Here is a 21,926-nt window from a genome sequence, read left to right on the forward strand (position 1 = left end):
TTGACACCCACAAACGCCTTCTTCCTGTCAATCTTCTTGCGATCGGCTGTACAAATGGATTCTTTGTTAAATCCATCGCCCAGCACCGATCCGCTTTAGACCCATACGATGAGCCTGCACATTGCGGTGCATACGCATGCGCAGTTCTGACCTGAACCCTGCGCAGCGAAAAAACCTAGCATGCGACCAGGTCGGAGTGACACCCATACAGTACAGGTAGGAAGGTTTTGCTCACAAGCTTTCAATCTATATTAACGTTTTTTATAACGCCTGTTAGTTTTTTTTGACTATTTGTTGGTATTTTAAGGCATTATTAATAAGTGTTTTAGTTAGACGTAGGATAGTGAATGGTTATAAATTGCTAAGTTAGCTGTCAGGCACAAGGTAGTTTTATATATTAAAACAGGAGACTCTTTAATGTGGTGTTAGTCCATTAAATATTTTAAATGTTTTTAGTATTTAAGAGAATATTGCAGGTGCGGCTCAAGGGATTGGCTGGCAGTTATATTGCCATGGGGTAATGTGGCCTAGTACATAGCCATAGCCACACAGTCGCCATGCCAGTGCTGTCTCTTAGAGGCTGATTCTGCGCTGCTTCTGTTTACTGCCGCCCAACAGCCACTGGCATGCTCAGCAACAGTAAACACAGAGGCTCTCCACAGAGGCATGACTTCCATCATGCACCTTTTGAGGATCACCGCCGTGTTTTTCGTCCTTAGCATCCTGTAAAAAGTGTTTTATAAAGACACACCTGAAGGAGTGAGACACCTTTATTCTTAGACTTGCACCTGCCCACACCTGACCCTCATTTATTTTAACTAGGGTACCTAGCATCATACCTCCCAACTTTTCCCTTCTGTAAAGAGGGACACACGCGCCGCGAAGCCGCGCGCGCTCCCGAAAAGGGGGCGTGGCTTCGTGGGAGGACCCGCGATCGCGAGCCACGCCCCGTTTTCATCACTGAAGGGGCATGCCCAGCGCTCTGTGAGCTGCTGGCATGCCCCCTCTCCCTCTGTCTCCAATGAATAGACTCTGCTCTGCTAAGCAGGGCAGCGAGAGACAGAGCCTCCCAACTGCCCCCCCCCCACCGTGGGACACTGCGGCCCGCGGGTGGGACAGCGGGACAGTCCCCAAAAAACGTGACTGTCCCGCGAAAATCGGGACAGTTGGGAGGTTTGTAGCATGACTGCACTTGTGAATATGGCACAATTCTAGGTAAGTCCAATTATTCTGTACAATAGGTCAGCAAAGGGATGGCTCCTGGGGTGCAGGGCCTCCTGTACTGTCGTGGCCGGGTGACAACAGGGCATCGCAGCATTACATTTAATTTGGCACTTTCACTGTTTGTTTATTATACATGTCACACCTTTTTCACTTATATTAATTCACCCCATAACACCTTTTTTCTCACCTATTCCTTAATCCTTCTCACTACACATAATCATTCCCTGTGATGCCCTGGGGTCGCTTTGCTGTGGTGTTTTTGGGGGGTCCCGTGCCCTAGGTTTGAACCTCTATAGTGTTAGGTACTGCAGCAAAGTGGAGTCCCTTGCCGTGGAGCTGCAGCTACATGCATTGAACAATACATAACTAAACTCCACTTTTTATTATATGCTAAACTGTATGATATCAGTAATGCTAGAGACAGTGCACCTACAACAACCCCCTTTTTTCCGTAGAACTACAAGTCTCAGTAGGTAGCACCTCACATTACTGGCAGCTATAGGTGTGCAGTCTAAGGCCCCTCCCTAGAGATAAAGCTAGTTAGAGGTTTGAGAATGGTAATCTTAACCTACCATTGCTTCCTACAGTAACAAAAAGTTTCAATTAATTCACTAATTTAACATAAAGATGATGTTACTACGTCCTTAGGGCTACAGCAATCCTTAAGGTGCATATACACTGAGCGTCTTTGCCCAGTGTGTATGCACAGCAATGATCGCTGACATCGCTGGGCTGAAAAGTGCTCAGTGTATACACACTGAGCGCTTTTCCCCCCTGCCCAATGATGTCAGCGAGGGTGAACGGCTTTCCATAGCAGGACACTATGGAAAGCCATTCACCCCGCCCTTCATCTTCTGCTAATATCAGTAGATGAACGGCGGCCACCAGCGATGAAGCGGGAGCGCGCATCAGTGCTCATCGCTCATTACCGGGGCATACATACTGGGCGGCTTTGAGCTGAAAGCAACTCAACACACCAAAAGTGATCTGCTTTCAGCTCAAAATCGCCCAGTGTGTATGGGCCTTAAGACTCTGTAAGGAACATTTCTGAAAGCCTACTCCCCTACAGAAAATGCACTGCTGAAATGTATAATTAAAATATATACTACAGTATATGGCGAAAAAAATGTTTTTTTCTGATTGTGATGACACAGCCTGCAGGTCGTGTCGCACAGTGGTAGTAGACAAGCAGATACTTTCCTAGCCCTGGTCCTACCCATGGACTCCACTAATTGCCGATATGTTATTTGTTATATGATAGGCAATATTGTATTATACTATGTTGTTGTTATTATTATATTGTACAGTTATATTTTATCTGTTATACTGTATTTGGAATATGTACTTTATTTGGTTATACTGTGTTCAGTGTGGGTAATTGTTAACAGGTATAAGTCGAGGCCAGAGTGTTATTTAACATAGATAAAACAATTTATTGTAATCTAAATCCCCTAGCTGTACAATCAGATGTGATTAGGAGAAGTAGGTAACTAGTAAACAGTTTATGTATGGAGCTGCAGGTAATCTGATCCCATTGTGTACAGGAGCCCAGACACCTCTCTCTACTACTCTGTGACACCCTGACTGACCTGCTTGTGTTATGAATAGACAGGGTAGGGCAGTGGTTCCCAAACTGTGTGCCTAGGCACCCTGGGGTGCCACAGGGCACTTGCAGGGGTGCCTTGGATTGGTGATCCAGGACCAATTTCAATTATTTATGATACATGTAATAGGCAAAACCAGTGCTGGTGGCTGCCAATCATAAAATATGTGAACAAACATAAGCAATTCCTGTCCCACACCACACAATTGAATCTAAGGATGACATTTATTTTAAACACACTTTATTTCATTTAATATTTATTCGAAATCTGTTAATAATAAACTTTTGGCCTATGGGTGCTGTGAAAAAAATTCTGATACTCTAGGGCGTCGTGAATCAAAAAGGTTTGGGAACCACTGGGGTAGGGTATAAGAAGAGCAGTGAGCTCTACTGGCGGGGGTGAGATCTGCACAGAAGGTCAGAGAGTGGATGTACTTCTGAAGTCCAGGAACTGGCTAGGCATTGCGGTGCCGCCAGTGGAGAGAATCAGTGGTGAAGGGCGCTGTGTGGGCTGATATCCCAGGCCAGGGGACACAGGATTACTGCCGGCATGTAACATCAGGAGACGGCAGGCATTTGTAATCCTATACTACTGTGAGGACATAAACCCCGTTCACACTGCACAAAAAACCCGGTATCAACCCGGTATTTTGCCGGCTCGACATGGGTCGCTGTGCAGTGCGAAAGGGTCACTGCTAAATTCCCAGGTTGCTTGATCCGGAAATTCAATCAGGGAATAAAGAATGGTTATTCCCAGGTTATTACTGGGTCAGGCGCAGTGTAAAGTGGTTACCCGGGTCGATGCAACCCAGCACCCATTCACAGCATAGGGAGAGGTGGCCCCTGATACCGCCTCTGGCCTCACCCCCAGATGGCAACCTGACCTGGAATATTGCCGGGTCGGGAAGCCACCCAGTTCACACTGTGCACAGGTCCAATGCCGGGTCACACCCGGGAAGTACCCGTATCCAATTCCCGGGTGTGACCCGGCAATAGCAATGTGAATGGGGTACTTAGTAAGTAAGATACCATCCTGGCTTGCAATTGTTAATGTTATTGTATACTGTGTGTGTATATTTACAATAAAGGGCATTTGCCGCCCATTTTACTAAACTGTTTACCTGAGTGATCAGAGAGTCCGTATCCTCACACTCATAAAACATTTCACCAATAGTAGTAAAATTACCTACTACACAAAATGTCAGATATTCTAAATGATTACACAGAGTGCATGGTTAACTTTTACAATATTTTTTTATTTTTTTACTGTTTTTCTAGGAAATTAATGTGTATGAAAATAAAAACAAGCCACTGTTAATAGTGTGCATACTGTATAAAAAGACCATCTAACTGTAATCAAGATACACAACATTCATTTTGGGCCATACTGATGCACTAGCTATTTCGTGATTTTATAGGTGGAATAAAAAATGTTTGTAACTTTTTTTAGTTATTTCTGTTATAAAATAAAAAAAATTAAAAATCATATTCAATAATACATGCTAGGGAAAGAATGATATCAAATCCAGCTGGTTAAACTTTAAAAACGTCAAAAAAGAAAAAAAAAAAAAAAGGAATTGTAAATCAAACTAGAGTATCACATGTCAGAAACCTGAAAATTGGCCACGTCATGAAGAAAATTTTACCAACCAGCCTATCCTGAAATAGTTAATCAACTACAGTGCATCCGGAAAGTATTCACAGCACTTCACTTTTCCACATTTTGTTATGTTGCAGCCTTACTTCACAATGGAAAAATAATTTTTTTCCTCAAAATCCTACCCACAATACCTCATCATGACAATGTGAAAAAAGTTTTTTTGAGATTTTTGCAAATTTATTAAATATAAAAGACTAAGAAATTAGATGTACATAAGTATTCACAGACTTTGCTCAATACTTTGTTGATGCACATTTGGCAGCAATTACAGCCTCAAATCTTTTTGAATACGATGCCACAAGCTTGGCACACGTATCTTTGGGCAGTTTTGCCCATTCCTCTTTGCAGCACCTCTCAAGCGCCATCAGGTTGGAAGGGAAGCGTAAGTGCACAGCCATTTTCAGATCTCTCCAGACATGTTCAATTGGATTCAAGTCTGGGCTCTGGCTGTGCCATTCAAGGACATTCACAGAGTTGTCTTGAAGCCACTCCTTTGATATCTTGACTGTGTGCTTAGGGTCGTTGTCCTGCTGAAAGATGAACTGTCGCCCCAGTCTGAGGTCAAGAGTACTCCGGAGCAGATTTTCATCCAGGATGTCTCTGTACATTGCTGCATTCATCTTTCCCTCTATCCTGACTAGTGTCCCAGTTCCTGCCGCTAAAAACATCCACACAGCGTGATGCTGCCACCACAATGCTTCACTGTAAGATGGTATTGGCCTGGTGATGAGCGGTGCCTGGTTTCCTCCAAACATGATGCCTGGCATTAACACCAAAGAGTTCAATCTTTGTCTCATCATGGTCTGAGAGTCCTTCAGGTGCATTTTGGCAAACTCCAGGTGGGCTGCCATGTGTTTTTTACTAAGGAGTGGCTTCCGTCTGGCCACTCTACCATACAGGCCTGATTGGTGGATTGCTGCAGAGATGGTTGTCCTTGTGGAAGGTTCTCCTCTCTCCACAGAGGAATGCTGTAGCTCTGACAGAGTGACCATTGGGTTCTTGGTCACCTTCCTGACTAGGGCCCTTCTCCCCCGATCACTCAGTTTAGACGGCCGGCCAGCTCTAGGAGTCCTGGTGGTACCGAATTTCTTCCATTTATGGATGATGTTGGCCACTGTGCTCATTGGGACCTTCAAAGCTGCAGATATTTTTCTGTACCATTCCCCAGATTTGTGCCTTGAATCAATCCTGTCTTGGAGGTCTACAGACCATTCATTTGACTTCATGCTTGGTTTGTGCTCAGACATGCACTGTCAAGTGTGGGACCTTATATAGAGTAGACAGGTGTGTGCCTTTCCAAATCATGTCCAATCAACTGAATTTACCACAGGTGGACTCCAATTAAGCTGTAGGAACATCTCAAGGATAATCAGTGGAAACAGGATGCACCTGAGCTCAATTTTGAGCTTCATGGCAAAGTCTGTGAACACTTATGTACATGTGATTTCTTAGTTTTTTATTTTTAATAAATTAGCAAAAATCTCAAAAATACTTTTTCGCGTTGTCATTATTGGGTATTGTGTGTAGAATTTTGAGAGAGAAAAATTATTTATTCCAGTTTAGAATAAGGCTGTAACATAACAAAATGTGGAAAAAGTGAAGCGCTTTGAATACTTTCTGGATGCACTGGATGCATTAAAAATTAAGACTGCTCACAGAATTAATACAGATCAAGCTGCATCAATGTCACAATTAGCCAGTTGTTAGCTAATTATATCTCTGGAATCTTCTTTGCAGAGTAAAAGGCAAATTCCAGACTTCTTAAGGTTGCGTGCCTTAAAGTGACAGTACCTATATTAGACCAGACCTGGAACACTCAAATGCTCATTATATAATTTGTTTCCCAGATGCCATCTGGGTAAATCAAAAAAGCGCAACGGAATATGCTGCGCTATACAAGAAACTGTTAATAAATATTGCTAACATTCATTTTGTTTTTGATCATTATTGCATGTTACCTGCCCTGACCGTTATATTTCACCTGCTGATTCTGTACTGCTTTTGTCCATTTTTGTATGACAGCATACCTGACATCTCTCACCCTTTCTAATGATTAGCCATATTGATCAGTGACTGTAGCAAACAAGTACTAGAACATTGATAGGGGCAGATTTAATTAAGGGTCTTCCAGCAATTTTGCTTGTTATGTCTTGGAAGCGTGATTCTGTGTGCAGTAAGATGAGTCAGGCAGGGTATTATAACTGGCCAAAATGCATGCGTAATTGAATCTGTCCATCAAAGATCTACCTATCAGCAATTTAGGAAAAGAAAGTGTTGTTTGTCAAGTTGAATACCCATTGGCTTCTACTCAACCAAATTGAACTTTTCTGATATGTTTCCATAGGGATGGTAAAGTACAGTGCTGTGATAGAAACCTAGAGTATGGTTAGTTACCTACAATAGTTTTAGTGATGAGCAGCGGTGGGACTGCAGCCCATAGAACCTGGATTGGGCTGCGTGGAAGGCAGGGAATTACTTTCTACAGGAAGCCAGCTCTTTGCTAATCGCAGCCCGGTCTGACAGTCCAGAGTGAGTTAATCTACAACTTTAAAAAATTAAAAGTCAGTTTATTATAAAACATGAGTAGGCACTAGTATTTTCTCAGCCTCTTACCCACATAGCAGGGCTGTTTCACTGAAAGAACTTTTGCTCTGGCTCCATAATGAGAAGGATCTACCTCTAGTCAATATATGAATAGAGCATGTGAGGGTAAGACTGTAGGGCAGTATGGATGGTGTAATTGTTAGCATTACTGCCTGACAGCACAGAGGTCATGGTTTGATTCCCACCATGGCTCTGTGTGGAGTTTGTATATTATTATTATTATCCTTTATTTATATGGCGCCACAAGGGTTCCACAGCGCCAAATTACAGAGTACATAAACAAATAATCAAAACAGGAAAATAGCAACTTACAGTTGAAGACAATATAGCACAATACAGGGTAAATAAACATAGCTACATCAGCAAATGACACTGGAATAAGCATCAGGTGGCAGAAGATTGCTGGAGTTGATGCAGTTGAAGATTATTAAAGAGAAAGGATAAGCACATGAGTGAAGAGGGCCCTACTCGTGAGAGCTTACATTCTAAAGGGGAGGGGTAGACAGACAGGGGTGACACAGACGGGGTACATAGAGAGCGTGGAACAGAGGGTTAGGATGAGATTTGGTTGGGTTTGGTGAAGAAGTGGGTCTTGAGAGCCCGTTTGAAGTTTTGTAGAGAGGTGGAGAGTCTGAGGGGGAGAGGTAGGGAATTCCTTAGAATTTGAGCAGCACGTGACAAATCTTGGAGGTAGCAGTGGGAAGAAGTGATCAGTAGGCAGGAGAGTCGGCGTGCATTAGCAGAGCGAAGAGGACGGGTGGGAGTGTAAGGGGAGTGTAAGGGGAGATAAGGCCAGAGATGTAAATGGGAGAGGAGTGGGTGAGGGCTTTGCAAGCGTGAGTGAGAAGCTTGAAATGGATTCTGAAAGGGAAGGAAAGCCAGTGAAGGTCTAGTAGGAGAGGAGAGGTGGACGTAGTGCATTTGGTGAGGAAAATGAGCCAGGCAGCAGCATTGAGGATAGATTGGAGCGGAGAGAGGTATTTGTCAGGAATGCCAGTCAGGAGGAGATTACAGTAGTCCAGAGATGACCAGTGAGTGGATCAGGGTCTTAGTAGCATCCTGGATCAGAAAGGGTTTGATCCTGGAAATATTTTATAGATGAAAACGGCAGGTTTGTGAGAGGTGTTGAATGTGTGGTTTGAAGGAGAGGGAGTAGTCAAGGATTACTCCAAGACAGCGCACTTGGGGGCTAGAGGAGATAGTGGTGCCATCAATAGATAATGAGATTGTGAGAGGTGAGGTTATGCGGGAGGGAGGGAAGATGATCAGCTCAATCTTAGACATGTTAAGTTTAAGAAAGCGCTGGGACATCCAAACAGAGATAGCAGAGAGACAGTTGGAGATTCGAGTGAGGAGAGCAGGGGAGAGGTCTGGAGAGGAAAGATAGATTTGAGTGTCATCAGCATAGAGATGATATTGAAAATCAAAAGAGCTAATGAGCTTACCTAGTGAGGATATATAGAAGGAGAAAAGAAGAGGACCAAGGACAGAGCCTTGGGGTACACCTACAGTTAGTGGAAGTGAGGGGAAGGTGGAGTCATGAGAGGAGACAGAGAATGAATGGTCAGAGAGGTAGGAAGAAAGCCAAGAGAGGGCAGTATCACGCAGACCAATGGAGTGAAGGATTTGCAGTAGGAGAGGGTGGTCCACAGTGTCAAAAGCAGCAGAGAGACCAAGAAGAATTAGTAGAGAGTAGTGACCCCGTACTTGGTGTGTTTCCTCCGGGTACTCCGGTTATCTCCCACAATCCAAAAAATATACTGGTAGTTTAATTGGCTTCCAACAAAAATTGACCCTAGTGTGAATGTGTCTGTGTGTACATGTGATAGGAAATATAGATTGTAAGCTCCACTGGGGCAGGGACTGATGTGAATGGCCAAATATTCTTTGTAAAGCGCTGTGGAATATGTGTGCACTATATAAATAACTGGTAATTAGAGATGTGCACCGGAAAGTTTTCGGGTTTTGTGTTTTGGTTTTGGATTCGGTTCTGCGGCCGTGTTTTGGATTCGGACGCATTTTGGCAAAACCTCCCTGAAAATTTTTTGTCGGATTCGGGTGTGTTTTGGATTCAGGTGTTTTTTTTCAAAAACCCCTCAAAAACAGCTTAAATCATAGAATTTGGGGGTAATTTTGATCCTATAGTATTATTAACCTCAATAACCATAATTTCCACTCATTTCCAGTCTATTCTGAACACCTCACACCTCACAATATTATTTTTAGTCCTAAAATTTGCACCGAGGTCGCTGGATGACTAAGCTAAGCGACCCAAGTGGCCGGCACAAACACCTGGCCCATCTAGGAGTGGCACTGCAGTGTCAGACAGGATGGCACTTATAAAAATTGGCCCCAAACATCACATGATGCAAAGATAAATAAAAAAAGAGGTGCAAGATGGAATTGTCCTTGGACCCTCCCACCCACCCTTATGTTGTATAAACAGGACATGCACACTTTAACAAATCCATCATTTCAGCAACAGGGTCTGCCACACGACTGTGGCTGAAATGACTGGTTGGTTTGGGCCCCCACCAAAAAAAGAAGCAATCAATCTCTCCTAGCTCAAATTGGCTCTACAGAGGCAAGATGTCGACCTCATCATCATCCTACGATTCCTCACCCCTTTCACTGTGTACATCCCCCTCCTCACAGAAAATTAATTCACCCCCACTGGAATCCACCATCCCAGGTCCCTGTGTACATTCTGGAGGCAATTGCTGGTGAATGTCTCCATGGAGGAATTGATTATAATTCATTTTAATGAACATCATCTTCTCCACATTTTCTGGAAGTAACCTCGTACGCCGATTGCTGACAAGGTGAGCGGCGGCACTAAACACTCTTTCGGAGTACACACTGGAGGGAGGGCAACTTAGGTAGAATAAAGCCAGTTTGTGCAAGAGCCTCCAAGTTGCCTCTTTTTTCTGCCAGTATACGTACGGACTGAGTGACGTGCCTACTTGGATGCTGTCACTCATATAATCCTCCACCATTTGTTATGATCCTGATGCTCAGGACAGGGGAGATCTTATGTAGTGAGTCCTGAGCACCAAGACGGAATGCTGGGATTGGGAAATGGGAAGGAAATAGCCCCTAGCACCCTACCTCCGTTGTCTTACCCGTGTTATCAATTCACGCCTGAACGACTATGGTGTCTTGGGCCCATGGCAGCCGCGTTTGAAGGGCGGATTAGGTCTGCCCAACTCCGATGCCCCCTCAGGTCTTAAAGAGAGACAAGGCGTGAACTGAGACAGGGTAATAACAAGGGGACCTCTAACTGAAACAACCACGCTAGGGGCTATAAACTACCTAAAAACTAAACGTATGTGCGGCACGCCGCCAAAGGAAAAGAACTACAAAGAAACCACTGTCCACTCCCCCACACGGCACCGCCGAGTTCCGGGGAGGACAGTGAAAGTGGAAACCTCCGCAAATGCACCAATTCACAGAAAAGTAAACACTGAGCGGCATAGGCCGCAACACGCGGCAGAAGCCGCTACACACGAAACCGGGCGAGAACCCCTGATGACAGAAACAGGTTCACAAGGACTAGAAGGATTCCCAGGACCGGCTTCGGACCTCCAAAGTACCAGAGGGCAGGGAGCAAGATCCACCAAACACGGCTGACAGGAACAGAGTTCTGCAAGGCAGGAACAGCATACAAGAAGCTATCACCGGCGGGGCTGCAGTGTGCTGGCTCACATAAAAAGGCCCTGCTGGCCAATAACAGGAGGGCCAGCAGGACCAGCCCCCCAGACCCTAATTACTAGTTGCCGTGCAGCTGCCCTGCGGCACGAGCAACCTAATTAACTATTTCCACCTGTGGCGTCCCCGTTGCTATGCACCCGGCGGCCCTGCACGCACGGCGTCCTGCGCTGCCAGGGACCCGGCGGCTATCATGCGCACGGCGTCCTGGCGTTGCTAGGCGCCTTGCGGGGGACAGGGAAGGAGAGAGGCGCGGCGGCCGTGACCGCTGCTCAGTCAGGGCACGGCCGAAGACCGCCGCGCCTAACACCATTCTTTCAATGGTGACAGAATCATATGCAGTGACAGTGGACGACATGTCAGTAATCGTTGGCAGGTCCTTTAGTCCGGATCAGATGTCAGCACTCGCTCCAGACTGCCCTGTATCACCGCAAGCTGGTGGGCTCGGAATTCTTAGCCTTTTCCTCGTAGCCTCAGTTGCGGGAGAATGTGAAGGAGGAGCTGTTGATGGGTCACGTTCCGCTTGACTTGACAATTTTCTCACCAGCAGGTCTTTGAACCTCTGCAGACTTGTGTCTGCCGGAAAGACAGATACAACGTAGGCTTTAAACCTAGGATCGAGCATGGTGGCCAAAATTTAGTGCTCTGATTTCAACAGATTGACCACCCGTGAATCCTGGTTAAGCGAATTAAGGGCTCCATCCACAAGTCCCACATGCCTAGCGGAATCGCTCCATTTTAACTCCTCCTTCTATCTCTCCAGCTGCTTCTGTAAAAGCCTGATGAGGGGAATGACCTGACTCAGGCTGGCAGTGTCTGAACTGACTTCACGTGTGGCATGTTCAAAGGGTTGCAGAACCTTGCACAACGTTGAAATCATTCTCCACTGCGCTTGAGTCAGGTGCATTCCCCCTCCTTTGCCTATATTGTAGGCAGATTTACAGGCTAGAATGGCCTTTTGCTGCTCCTCCATCCTCTGAAGCATATAGAGGGTTGAATTCCACCTCATTACCACCTCTTGCTTCAGATGATAGCGGGGCAGGTTCAGGAGTGTTTGCTGGTGCTCCAGTCTTTGGCACGCGGTGGCTGAATGCCGAAAGTTGCCCACAATTCTTCGGGCCACCGTCAGCATCTCTTGCACGCCCCTGTCGTTTTTTAAATAATTCTGCACCACCAAATTCAATGTATGTGCAAAACATGGGACGTGCTGGAATTTGCCCACATGTAATGCACGCACAATATTGGTGGCATTGTTCGATGTCACAAATCCCCAGGAGAGTCCAATTGGGGTAAGCCATTCTGCGATGTTGTTCCTCAGTTTCCGTAAGAGGTTGTCAGCTGTGTGCCTCTTATGGAAAGCGGTGATACAAAGTGTAGCCTGCCTAGGAACGAGTTGGCGTTTGCGAGATGCTGCTATTGGTGCCGCCGCTGCTGTTCTTGCTGCGGGAGGCAATACATCTACCCAGTGGGCTGTCACAGTCATATAGTCCTGAGTCTGCCCTGCTCCACTTGTCCACATGTCCGTGGTTAAGTGGACATTGGGTACAACTGCATTTTTTAGGACACTGGTGAGTCTTTTTCTGACGTCTATGTACATTCTCGGTATCGCCTGCCTAGAGAAATGGAACCTAGATGGTATTTGGTACTGGGGACACACTACCTCAAGAAATTCTCTAAGTCCCTGTGAACTAACGCCGGATACCGGGCGCACGTCTAACACCAACACAGCTGCCAAGGCTTGAGTTATCCGCTTTGCAACAGGATGACTGCTGTGATATTTCATCTTCCTTGCAAAGGACTGTTGGACAATCAACTGCTTACTGGAAGTAGTACAAGTGGTCTTCCGACTTCCCCCCTGGGATGATGATCGACTCCCAGCAGCAACAACAGCAGTAGACGTTACACTCAAGAATCCATCAGAGGAATCCCAGTCAGGAGAGGACTTATCAGACTTGCCAGTGACATGGCCTGCAGGACTATTGGCTTTCCTGTCTAAGGAGGAAATTGACACTGATGGAGTTGTTGGGGTGGCTTGCAGGAGCTTGGGTACAAGAGGAAGGGATTTAGTTGTCAGTGGACTGCTTCCGCATTCACCCAAAGTTTTTGAACTTGTCAATGACTTCTGATGAAGGCGCTCCAGGTGACGTATAAGGGAGGATGTTCCTAGGTGGTTAACATCCTTACCCCTACTTATTACAGCTTGACAAAGGCAACACACGGCTTGACATCTGTTGTCCGCATTTCTGTTAAAATAATTCCACACCGAAGAGGTGATTTTTTTTTGTAATTTGACCAGGCATGTCAATGGCCATATTCATCCCACGTACAACAGTTGTCTCCCCGGGTGCCTGACTTAAACAAACCACCTCACCATCAGAATCCTCCTTGTCAATTTCTTCCTCAGCGCCTGCAACACCCATATCCTCATCTTGGTGTACTTCAACAGTGACATCTTCAATTTGATTATCAGGAACTGGACCATGGGTGCTCCTTCCAGCACTTACAGGGGGCGTGCAAATGGTGGAAGGAGCCACCTCTCCCCGTCCAGTGTTGGGAAGGTCAGGCATCGCAACTGACACAATTGGACTCTCCTTGGGGATATGTGATTTAGAAGAATGCACAGTTCTTTGCTGTGCTTTTGCCAGCTTAAGTCTTTTAATTTTTCTAGTGAGAGGATGAGTGCTTCCATCCTCATGTGAAGCTGAACCACTAGCCATGAACATAGGCCAGGGCCTCAGCCGTTCCTTGCCACTCCGTGTCGTAAATGGCATATTGGCAAGTTTACGCTTCTCCTCAGACGCTTTTAATTTAGATTTTTGGGTCCTTTTACTGAACTTTTGTGTTTTGGATTTTACATGCTCTCTACTATGACATTGGGCATCGGCCTTGGCAGACGACGTTGATGGCTTTGAATCGTCTCTGCCATGACAAGTGGCAGCAGCTTCAGCACTAGGTGGAAGTGGATCTTGATCTTTCCCTATTTCACCCTCCACATTTTTGTTCTCCATTTTTTAATGTGTGGAATTATATGCCAGTAATATTATTATATCAATACTGTACTGTACTGTACAACTATATACTGTTGGTCATCAAAATGCTGCACTGTACTACTATATATACTGCTCACAAAAATGAGCACAGATATGGAATGGATACTTGCAGTGACACAGAGCTGTAAGATACAGCAATGGCCTACTGTACTGTACAACTATATACTGTTGGTCACCAAAATGCTGCACTGTACTACTATATATACTGCTCACAAAAATGCAGCACAGATATGGAATGGATACTTGCAGTGACACGGAGCTGCAAGATACAGCAATGGCCTACTGTACTGTACAACTATATACTGTTGGTCAGCAAAATTCTGCACTGTACTACTATATATACTGCTCACAAAAATGCAGCACAGATATGGAATGGATACTTGCAGTGACACAGAGCTGCAAGATACAGCAATGGCCTACTGTACTGTACAACTATATACTGTTGGTCACCAAAATGCTGCACTGTACTACTATATATACTGCTCACAAAAATGCAGCACAGATATGGAATGGATACTTGCAGTGACACGGAGCTGCAAGATACAGCAATTGCCTACTGTACTGTACAACTATATACTGTTGGTCACCAAAATTCTGCACTGTACTACTATATATACTGCTCACAAAAATGCAGCACGGATATGGAATGGATACTTGCAGTGACACGGAGCTGCAAGATACAGAAATGGCCTACTGTACTGTACAACTATATACTGTTGGTCACCAAAATGCTGCACTGTACTACTATATATACTGCTCACAAAAATGCAGCACAGATATGGAATGGATACTTGCAGTGACACAGAGCTGCAAGATACAGCAATGGCCTACTGTACTGTACAACTATATACTGTTGGTCACCAAAATGCAGCACACTGAGCACAGATATTTGCAGCACACTGAGCACAGATATGGAGCTTTTCAGGCAGAGAACGTAGATATTTGCAGCAAACTGAGCACAGATATTTGCAGCACACTGAGCACAGATATTTGCAGCACACTGAGCACAGATATGGAGCTTTTTAGGCAGAGAACGTAGCCACGTCCTCTCCGTTCAATCTCCAATGCACGAGTGAAAATGGCGGCGACGCGCGGCTCTTTATATCGAATACGAATCTCCCGAGAATCCGACAGCGGAATGATGACGTTCGGCCGCGTTCGGGTTAACCGAGCAAGGAGGGAAGATCCGAGGCTGCCTCGGACCCGTGTAAAATAGGTGAAGTTCGGGGGGGTTCGGATCTCAATGAACCGAACCCGCTCATCTCTACTGGTAATAAATAAATAAATAAATAAATAAATAGAGGGTCTATACAAACCCCACATACCCTTGAAAGACATGAGACTTGTTTCATGCATCAATGACAATCATCTTAACCAAAGTGATTTTATAATGTTATAATTTTTTTAATGATATAATTTTATGATTTTTGGTCATGTTAATACAAACTAGTATGTCATTGGAAAAGTTTCATTAAATCTTAAAGTTTAGCAGGACAGCACCATTAGCAACATAAAGACATTTTTTCTTGTTCATTCTAGCAAACACATTATGCAGTCATTTATGGAAGATAGATTTTCCTCATACCATATAAAGGGAGTGTGGGAGCACATTCGTAATCTCGCCTTGGGCACAGTAATATTAGAAAGCATTCCTAACACAGAGCTGAATAATACCTCTGGCAAAAAAATATTCTTTTGTATCTGCTGTGCAAAGATATAAAGTATTATGTGAAATGTATACATGTGAGTAATGAGATCAGGACATATCAGTTGTATAACATATGAGCCTTTGGTTATGTTATATACTGTAGGGAGTTACTGGAACCATGAAGTGGAAGTGGGGATGAAAGAGTCTTATCCAGGGCCGAAGGCCTTTTAGCAGCCACTGCCAGCTTTATCCATACCTCCCAACATGACCCTCTCCAGGAGGGACAGAATGCTCTACTCCTGGACTTCCCTCTTAATTTATGATTGCCATCAACTGTGCTGAAACACCTTTCTTATCCATTAGCCTGTTCAACACAGGTGATGGCAGTCATACATTAAGTGAAAAGTCCAGAAGCAGAGCAATCTGTCCCTCCTGGAGAGGGTCATGTTGGGAGGTATGTTTATCTACTGTACATCTATTTCCTTTCCTCTAGACCTGCAGTCCTTAATTATATTAAGGGCCGGATTAACAATGGGGCTGATGGAGCTGCCGCTACAGGCCCACATTGCAAAACAGGCCCACAGATCTCTTTGCTGCTGTAGATGGGATAAAAAAATCCTTCTACTGGGCGCTTTATTTTGTAATATTTTTACTATATGTTAAAACGGCATTGCTTATTTTGTTGCTCAGGTTATGTCTTACATTGCTACTGGATTTCTATTACATATTCTGTATGGTTTTGTATGAAGCTTTGCAAAAAAATAAAATAAAGAAGCTGTGCACTTTGAAAAAAAAAAAAACTTCTACTGCAGCGCTCCAGGCTCTGCCCCCTACGGCCTCTCCACCAGAGACCACCAACCCCCTTTCAACCACTGTGCCCGGTGAGTCAAATGCCACTGCCGGTATAGATCTGTTACCTATTATGGCAGCGCAGTGGAAGCCTTTCCCAGCCCTCCCTGCGCCGCATACACACTGTGAGTCAGTGCCTCGTCTGTCTGCATGATGTCACAGTGTGCGCCATCACACAAGTACCGTCCTGCCACCACCGCACCCAGTCTCCAACACAGCCCAGTGCAGTGACTCAAAGCAGTAGCTCCGTGAAGGCTGCCCGGCGGCGTCAGCAGGGTGTCTGACTGCGGTGATGTGTCAGACATGATGGATGCCTGGCCACTGCTCTAGCCTCTAATACAGTTACTGCATATGGCATGCTGGGCATCACAGCAGGCAGATGCTCTGGTAATTAGAGAACTATATACAATATTTTTTTAGTGAAACCATGATATTGATAATAAATAAATAAGCATTTATCTATATGTACTATATATGTTTATGTATATATATATATATATATATATATATATTGTGGCAGAGACAGCATGATTCCATGTGAAAGTAATGTGGAGGATCCAGACCAGGTTTTGGAAGCAGTAACAGAATCCCAGGTGTGTGATCAGCAGCACCTGGGATTTCCTGATATAAGGGTTTCCAGGGCAGAGTCACCTTGCTCTTGACAGTGGAATAGCAGCCCAAGTGATAAGCTGGGGTGTGTGGGTTAGACTAGGGACCACTGGAGCCTATCAAGAGTCTGCTATGCTGAAAGTGCCTATGCTACTGCCTGTAATACCGACTGCATATGGATGTAACTTGCTATGTGGTGACCTGCTGTTCCAAATAATCACCGAAAGTGTTCATCTGAGTTCCCGTGTGGGTGATCCTTGTCACAATATACAGTTGTGCTCATAAGTTTACATACCCTAGCAGAATTTGTGATTTTCTGGCCATTTGTCAGAGAATATAAATGATAACTCACAAACTTTTCTTTCACTCATGGTTAGTTGTTGGGTGAAGCCATTTATTGTCAAACAACTGTGCTTACTCTTTTTAAATCATAATGACAACAGAAACTACCCAAATGACCCTGATCAAAAGTTTACATACCTCAGTTCTTAATAATGTGTATTGCTCCCTTTAACATCAATGACAGCTTGAAGTCTTTTGTAGTAGTTGTGGATGAGGCTCTTTATTTTCTCAGATGGTAAAGCTGCCCATTCCTCTTGGCAAAAAGCCTCCAGTTCCTGTAAATTCTTGGGCTGTCTTGCATGAACTGCACGTTTGAGATCTCCCCAGAGTGGCTCAATGATATTGAGGTCAGGAGACTGAGATGGCCACTCCAGAACCTTCACTTATTCTGCTGTAGCCAATGACCGGTCGACTTGGCCTTGTGTTTTGGATCATTGTCATGTTGGAACGTCCAAGTACGTCCCATGCACAGCTTCCGGGCTGATGAGTGCAAATTTCCCTCCAGTATTTTCTGATAACATGCTGCATTCATCTTGCCATCAATTTTTACCAAGTTTCCAGTGCCTTTGTAGCTCACACATCCCCAAAACATCAGCGATCCACCTCCGTGTTTCACAGTAGGAATGGTGTACCTTTCATCTTAGGCCTTGTTGACTCCTCTCCAAATGTAACGTTTATGGTTATGGCCAAAAAGTTAAATTTTGGTATCACTCCAAATGACTTTGTTCCAGAAGCTTTGAGGCTTGTCTCTGTGCTGTTTGGAGTATTGTAAGCGGGATGATTTGTGGCATTTGCATAGTAATGGCTTTCTTCTGGCGACTCGACCATGCAGCCCATTTTTCTTCAAATGCCTCCTTATTGTGCATCTTGAAACAACCACACCACTTTTTTTCAGAGAGTCCTGTATTTCAGCTGAAGTTATTTGTGGATTTTTTTTTTGCATCCCGAACAATTTTCTGGCAGTTGTGGCTGAAGTTTTTGTTGGTCTACCTGACCGTGATTTGGCTTCCACAGAATCCCTCATTTTCCACTTCTTAAGTAGAGTTTGAACACTGCTGATTGGCATTCTCAAATGTTTGGATATCTTTTTATATCCCTTTCCTGTTTTATACGGTTCAATTACCTTTTCCCACAGATCCTTTGACAATTCTTTTGCTTTCCCCATGACTCAGAATCCAGACACGTCAGTGCAGCACTGGATGAAAGATGCAAGGGTCTTTCAGGAGTCCAGAAACTCACTGACCTTTTATACACACACACTGATTACAAGCAAACAGATCACAGGTGAGGATGGTTACCTTTAGTAGCCATTCAAACCCGTTTGTGTCAACTTGTGTGCGTGTTATCAGGCCAAAATCTCCAGGGTATGTAAACTTTTGATCAGGGTCATTTGGGTAGTTACTGTTGTCATTATGATTTAAAAAGAGTAAACACAGTTTGACAATAAATGGCTTCACCCAACCACTAACCATGAGTGAAAGAAAAGTTATCATTCATATTCTCTGACAAATGGCCAGAAAATCACAAATTCTGCTAGGGTATGTAAACTTATGAGCACAACTGTATATATATATATAGATAAGCATTGTAACCCCTGCTTTGCAAGAATAAGGCGGCACCCCATGGACTGCATACTCATTGTGGCTGCGACTAGGCGCGTGTGCACCTCGCATGCCGCAATGCATGTGCATTCCGGCATGCACAGGTGTCCTAGTGGCGCCCATTAACTTTGCATTGAGTGGCAATTGCCGCGGCTCGGTGCAGGTGTGACTAGGCACGCCGTGAGTGCATGTGTGGCCGCATCACAGCCACTATGAGTGTGGCTACATCTATATATAGCCTGATAAAAAGACTGAAGATGTCTGGAAACGTTGATATTGCAGTAAAAAAATGTTTTGAACACATATGAAGTCCGTGGAGTGCCGCCTTATTCTTGTGAAGCAGGGGTAACACTGTTCTATCAAAATTCTGGGAAGGCACCCCAGCATTATACTTTGATTTTATTGAGTGCCCTCACACATGCAAATATAGTATACTGTACATATACATACATATACACACACAAACAAACACAGTGCTCGAAGTGTGCCAGTATGAACCTGTATGTCATACCAGCACTACATTTGGATGACCAGCGATGGGACAGTGACAGTATGACTGCTCCCAATGCTGGTCATATGTGACTGCTGCGTTTAATTTTAGCACCAGTTATGAGCCAATTATGGCTTGCGGACTGAGAGCGAATGATGGGAAGCTGGCAACATTTTGAATTTGGCTCTGGCCACAAGCCAATCATGGCTCTCGGACTGGCAGCCAGCGGACTCTCCTGATCAGTGGCTTGTCTGGGAGGCGTATTTGTCTCATGGCGAGGAGCAGGGCGGCCCATCCGCTACACTAGGGAGGATGCTGCAAATGGTGACATGATAGGTGAGCTGTGCTTCACTGTGGTGAACGAAGCTGTGATGTAGTGCTGTGCCGGGAGCTGTGGTGTAGTGCTGAGAGGGGAGCTGTGCTGTGAGCGGAGCTGTGGTGCAATGCGGAGAGGGGAGCTGTGCTGTCGCATGGTGAGGGAAACTGTGCAGAGCTGTGGTGTAGTGTGGAGAGCTGAGACGTTGTGTAGTGCGGTGTGGGGAGCTGTGCTGTGAAGTGGGAGGTGTGGAAATATCAGGAGGCCTTTCTAATACACCTTTCAGACCGCAAATGGCGGGTCACACCCGGGAGATGTACATGGGTGCTTTCTGCGTGAGACCCGCCTGAGCCCCTTTCATTCAGATATCCCCATCCCGGTGTATTGCCAGGTTTTTTACATCAGTGGTTACGCATGCTGAGGCAGTGCTTGTAGATCGGATGATCCCCAAGTGCCGCCCGTGCATACAATGTGACCAGGAAACGGACTGCAGCAACCAGACAACCCGTTCACTCCTCACAATGCCCTGTGTTGAAGCCATATTCAGCACTGGTCGCTAACAGGGTTAAAATACGGGTTGCTTGACCTGGGAAATTTCCCCTGAGACCTTTCAGACAGCACAGCAACCCGAGTTTACTGCATGCTCATGTGCAATAACCCTGGTTACAAGCTGGCGGTCTGAAAGGGGTATAAGTAAAGCCCTCCTAATATTTACATGCCCCCGATGGAGTTAGCCACACCCCATGGCACAGACCACACCCTCTCAGCACTGGTCACACCCCCTGCGATGGTGCACATTAGGCCTTTCCTAAATTTCAGCTCCAGGCCCATGAGGAACTTATTCTGGCACTGGATAGAGAGATAAAGTGGACAGAGATAACGTTCCAGCCAACCAGCTCCTAACAGCCATGTTACAGACTTTGTTTAAAAAATGACAGTTATGAGATGGTTAGTTGGTACTTTATCTACGTCCACTTTATCTCTCTCCAAACCTAAATACATAGACCCCTATGTTACTTAGCATTGGACTCAGACATACCTGAGTTTGCAGGGATGAATGTATGCGCCCCCAGCCCACCACCTCCTTCCCCCCATAGGACCAGAACCATTGATCATTGAGAAAGGATGTGCAGGGCGAGGTTCTATTTCTTATTTTAATTTTTACCGGATGACAAGCACCATTGCACCAATTCAAGTCATCACAACCGCCTCTATTTTGGGGAATTTGAGACGGGTGCTCCTTATGTTTGTTTGAGGAGTGTTGATTGAAAATGGTGACTTTACTGTAATAAATGCAGCGACTTCAACAACTGGCCAAAAAGTAACAATTTCTCTCCCATACTAGCTGTTATACAGTGCTGTATAGAATACGTGATAATAGATGAGTAGATTTCATTAGTGAGCTGCATTAACCCTTGCTTTTAATGAGTTACTTCTGCTGTATAATTCTGTGATGTCATGTCATGGCCTTGTGATGTCATAAAGCAGTGTTTGCCCTCCTGGATGATAGCTGAGAATCCTGTGACTGCATGCCCACTCCTAGCTATGCATCGAGACAGTTGCCAGCAAGACAGTGACCTCTTGGAAAGTGCATACTTTTGAATTTTTAAGACCATCTCTTTGTAAGTACCCAATCTCCACATTCTGGTGCTACTTATCTTTATTCTGATTGGCTGTGATCTCACCATATCTTTATATCATGACAAATGTAATAACCTCCGCCCAGCAGAAAGAGACACATGTTTCATAATTCAGCTTTGAAATGTAAAGTAGCAATTATTTTAAAGGCAAATCCAACTTGGTTTTGCCTTTAAATTTAATTGTCACTTTAAACCTTGTGGCTAAATATCCAAAATATCTGCACTTTCGGAACCTCAGTGACTATTATATTTGGCCCATCATCTGGTATACCTTCTCATTTTCATAGTTCTGGAATAAGATATAAAAAACTGTAGGAATACATTTATATATATAGTGATGTATTCAGCGCTGCTACCTATCATACAAGACTAGTGTAAATTAACAGTAAACAATAAATAATAAATAATAGTAAATGTATCAAAGTCACTTCTCCAGTTTTGGATGGCTGCTGACCAAAGTCCTCTAAATATGGACCCTATTTCAAAGTCCAAGTGCAAGAATGAAAAAAGTGGTAGGACCCAGCGCCTTCAGTGAATCAGATTTTCCTAGTGTGAAAGGTAAATTAATATGCGTACCGGAAA

The sequence above is a fragment of the Pseudophryne corroboree genome, chromosome 5 (assembly GCF_028390025.1).
Source record: "Pseudophryne corroboree isolate aPseCor3 chromosome 5, aPseCor3.hap2, whole genome shotgun sequence".
Lineage (NCBI taxonomy): Eukaryota > Metazoa > Chordata > Amphibia > Anura > Myobatrachidae > Pseudophryne > Pseudophryne corroboree.